The following is a 4,816-nucleotide window of genomic DNA, read 5'->3' as shown; positions in this document are numbered from 1 at the left end:
TAAATAATGATACTCCGAAAGACGTTCAGTCATTCGACCCCCATTTCTGACACACTACTCATAATCGCTTATTCGCCACAGGGGCTACAATGAAGGGAAACATCATAAATAATCAAATGAAGTACAACACAATATTAATAAATAAACAAAACATATGTGCAACACACACACATATGCAATTACAAACATAACCGAGTATGTGTGCGTGCGTATGTGTATATATACATATGGAGAGAGGGAGAGGGGGAAGAGATAATAAATAATGCTCGGTTTAATTTTTAGGAGGAAGAATAAACATGATTGATGCGGTCCTAGTTAGTGTATGTGTGTGTGTACATACACACACATATATATATATATATATATATATATATATATATATTATAATAATCTCCAAACAGGTAAAAAGCCATAAATTTTGGAACGAGGAACAGTCGATTATATCAACCTCGGTACTTGACTGGTACTGTATTTTTGTCGACCCCAGAAAGGAAAGAAAAAAAAATCGACGTTGGAAAGATTTGAAATAACAATAACAATATCTTTTATTTGCTAATGATGGTCTATATTTGTCACAAGGGCAATGCAGTCAGTCAACAATAACACTACATAGATATGAGCAATGCGGGACAACCATGCAATGTAACGAAAAGGAAAAGCAAAAGCTAAATGATTCGAAAATCGCAGTGGTGTATGTTAGAGAGGGGGGGAGAATAGTGAGACAGAGAAAGGAAGAGAAAGGGAGAAAGACAGAGTTTGTTAGACAAAAACATATCAGAGCAACAAACAAAACGGCTCTAAAACTGGAAAAAAATATATAGAACTTTAGGACTTAATGGAGATGGGAAAGAAAGAAAAGTGTTGGCTACTCACGAGATTATATGCTGGCAATCGAAGATCCCATTTTAAATGTCGGTGTTTGTGAAATAACTGTAATAATCCAATAGAAACGCCTAACTTCGTCAGACCTTCAACAAACACAAAAAAAGTGATAGGGTATTTTTTCGTTTTGTTTTATTTAATTTACTTTACACTCTCTCACGCACGATGCAATAACGACACGCGTACATGCATAGTGGTTTTTTAGAAAAAAATCCCACACACACACACTCACACACGGCTAAAAGGTTTTCTTTATCATTTACTCAACCTGAGATACGGGGAGGAAATACGCCATGTTGGAACTGTGTCACGTGACGTGAACTATGGCTTTGGAGCTTTTTGAGATTGAGGTTGAGGCTGAGGATGCTGATAGTGGAGGGTGGAGTGAGTGGTTCGCCAAGCCAAGCATAGAGTACAGTAGAGTAAGAGCAGAGGGTAGTCGTAGTTATTTGAGAAGCTGTTACGACGTTCTCAATTAAAACGATGTACGGAAGTCCGAAAGCATCACTATTGCAAAATTCACAACAACGAAGTATTATTGAGTTGTAATATAGATGCAAAGGCACAAAAGAAATATTCTAATAGTTGGAAGTTGATTTTAGGGACGACAATTCAAGGATGAATTAATCAGGTTTACCATGAGGAAAGGGGGAGAAATCTAACGTTTCGGGTAGAACACTTCGTCGAGGAGAGATATTGTTTTGATGGAATCGAATGAAATGCTGGGAATCGAGAGAGAAAAAGAAAGTAATAAAGAATAAGGGAAAGTGAGTAGAGAAATTAGGACATCAGTACCTGACTGTACCTTATTTTATCGACTCTGATAGGGTTTCAACTCAGAACGTAAAGAAACCTAATTGTAAAGCATGATGTCCGACGCTCTGAATACTTGCATACTTAAGCACAAGCCCAGTTTGTATGGGAGGTATGTTGATGATATAGTTGATAAAAGAATTGCTAACATTGGCTCAAGGCCACAAATTTTAAGAGGAATTATATAGTCAATTTGAATGAGCCTCTACATGTTTGCTTGACATGCTAGAAATAGCAATCAAATTTCCTTCAAATCCCGCCATACCATCTTAAAGGGTTACGTAATATAAGGTCCTGGGTTCCTTGTAAGTTGGAAAAATATGGGGTGGCCATGGCTGTAATACTTTCGTTCATGGAATAACTTGAAGAGAAACAGTAAATACTGGTACTTTATGTGACATTCAAGTCTTTGTCTCAAGAGAAAGCAACATGGGTTTAAAACCAAAACCCGAAAGATAATCTGGAGCATTGTTGGACAGTAATTATTTTAAGAAATGGTCTAAAAACAAAAATATATAAAAAGAGAGTGAAACCCCTTATTTTATTTTTGTTTTTATAATTTATACGATTTGATTATCATAACGACTCCAGAAGGCTGAAAGGGCAAAATTGAGTTTTCTTTGATTCGATTTCTGAGTGTAAAGAGACAGCTAATACTTAGATATAAGTTCAGTTCTTTGAATGGAAGTTATATATCTTGAATAATAACACAGGTACTAGGCCAACCATTTTATAACAAAGGAGCAAATAATCAATACACCACCCCAGTATTAGTTGCACCATCTTTACCAAAGCTGGAAAAGAGAAATGCAGTGCTGAGATCAGAGGAATTGGGACTCAGAATGCATGTGTTCATGCCCGGGCTCTCTCCATTAACAGCAAAAATAAAATGCTCATGATTTGAATTTGTAATGTAAAAAAAAACAATGCTAAACACTAATAAGCTGTTTAATTTGGCACTCTACTTTTTTATGTATCTCTTCTGCTTTTTGTCCTTAGAATGATTATTGAAGAAACAAAACTCATGGGCTTGTTTCTCTTTTCTGCCTCAGACTGATTTTGATGCTTATAATGTCAGGTGTTTTATCGACCCTGGAAAAATGAAAGACAAAGCTGACTTTTGTAAGCTATGAACCTAGTCTTAAATGGATATAACTAAATACCCAATAAATTTTCTACCTTGGCTTAATAACTTTATCATTCTTCTATGTCAATAAATCAATAAATACTGTATATGCATTATTAGCTAATCACATTGCCAATAAATGTACTATTATGCAAATTAGACTAACTAGTTTATGCTCATCCTGATTGACATTCATTATAAATAGCTATAACTTGAGAGGTTAATGTTCTCTAATGATACTCTAAATTGAGTCAAAACCTGTCTCACTTTTCTGATTACCAAAAAATAAATACATTTGTTGACTTTTATTTTTTTCTATATTTCTTTCAGTCATTTGACTGCGGCTATGCTGGAGCACCGCATTTAGTTGAAGAAATCAACCCCAGGACTTACTCTTTGTAAGCCTAGTACTTATTCTATCAGTCTCTTTTGCCAAACTGCTAAGTTACGGGGACATAAACACACCAACATCAGTTGTCAAATGATGGTAGGGGTACAAACACAGACACACAAACATATACATACATATATATATATATATATATATATATATATATATATATATCGAGAGAGAGCAAAGGTCTTTCCAACAGTGCTGAGAAGAGATATTCCACAGTAATTGTTACAATCACCATGGTCACCTTTGTTTTTGCTTGCGTTATCCTGTCCAGGCTACAACTGCTTGCTTCTCGAATTTATCCAGATTTGCAGTGTGGCTTTAGAAGAAGCAAATCAACTATTGACATGATATTCTCCATACGCCAACTTCAGGAGAAGTCCAGAGAGCAGAAAATGCCATTATATATGGCCTTCATTGATCTGACAAAGGCCTTTGACTCGGTAAGTAGAAAAGGCCTCTTCATCCTGCTTCAAAAAATCGGATGTCCAACAAAGCTGCTGAGGATCATCAAATCTTTCCATGATGATATGCAAGGCACTATACAGCACAAAGGTTCGACATCAGCCGCCTTCCAAATAAAAAACGGGGTAAAGCAAGGCTGTGTCCTTGCTCTTACATCTTCTTCTTGCTGCTGCTGTCACATGCCTTTGAGACATCAGATGATGGAGTGTTTCTGCACAGTAGAAGTGACGGGAAACTGTTCAATCTCTCACATCTGCGTGCCAAGACCAAAATCAGAAGTATTCTGATCAAGGAGATTCTCTTTGCTGATGATGCCGCTCTGGTATCACACAGAAGACGCCCTGCAAAGGCTCATCAACTGCTTTGAGCAAGCATGTAGCGACTTTGGCTTAGTTATCAGCCTCAAGAAGACCAACATCACGGATCAGGCTACATCGGACATCCCAAACATACCTATTGGAAACCACAGACTACAGGAGGTGGAGAAGTTTACCTATCTTGGCTCTACCGTCACCTACAACCTATCCCATGATGCCAAGCTCAATATACGCATTGGCAAGGCAGCTGCTGTGATGGCCCAACTCTCCAAATGGGCATGGGACAACAATAAGCTGACCAAGACCACAAAAATGAAGATTTACCGGGCATGTGTACTTAGCACTCTACAGTATGGCAGTGAGACCTGGACGCCATACACATGCCAAGAGCGTCACCTAAATATCTTTCACCTGTGCTGCCTCCAGAAAATCCTTGGCATCAAATGGCAGAATCATGTCCCCAACAAAGATGTCCTCAAGCAAGCAGGAATACCAAGCATGTTTGCACTCCTCACACAAAGACGTATGAGATGGCTTGGACATGTTAGCCATATGGAATGTTGGTAGAATCCCCAAGGACATACTCTACAGAGAGCTTGCTAGGGGCACTAGGTCTGTGGGAAGGCCATTCTTATGATACGAGGATGTTTGCAAAAGGGACATGAAGGCCTGTGACATCAATATTAGCAACTGGGAAGTGGTTGCCAGCAACCGTGGACATTGGCGACGCACCATAGAAGAGGGAACACAAAGGAGTGACAGAGGGAGAGAGGAGAAATGGAAAGACAAGAAAAGACGTCAACAAGAAACTATGTC

At 38.2% G+C, this 4,816-nt stretch overlaps 1 protein-coding gene across 2 annotated transcripts in view; it reads right to left on the bottom strand.

The window, feature by feature from the left end:
* Window positions 1-1,246, bottom strand: part of LOC106869125 (microtubule-associated protein futsch) — a 157,191-nt gene extending 155,945 nt beyond the window's left edge. The window contains exon 1 of one of the 2 annotated variants that reach the window (XM_052966609.1): window positions 874-1,246. The gene's annotated coding sequence lies outside the window, so the exon portion shown is untranslated. The remainder of the gene's footprint in view (window positions 1-873) is intronic. The other variant, XM_052966608.1, reaches the window with a different exon arrangement.
* Window positions 1,247-4,816: the final 3,570 nt, after the last annotated feature.

This window comes from Octopus bimaculoides, chromosome 3 (assembly GCF_001194135.2).
Source record: "Octopus bimaculoides isolate UCB-OBI-ISO-001 chromosome 3, ASM119413v2, whole genome shotgun sequence".
Classification (NCBI taxonomy): domain Eukaryota; kingdom Metazoa; phylum Mollusca; class Cephalopoda; order Octopoda; family Octopodidae; genus Octopus; species Octopus bimaculoides.
The sequence above is the reverse complement of the archived record's forward strand: the minus strand, read 5'-3'. Positions and strand labels throughout refer to the sequence as shown.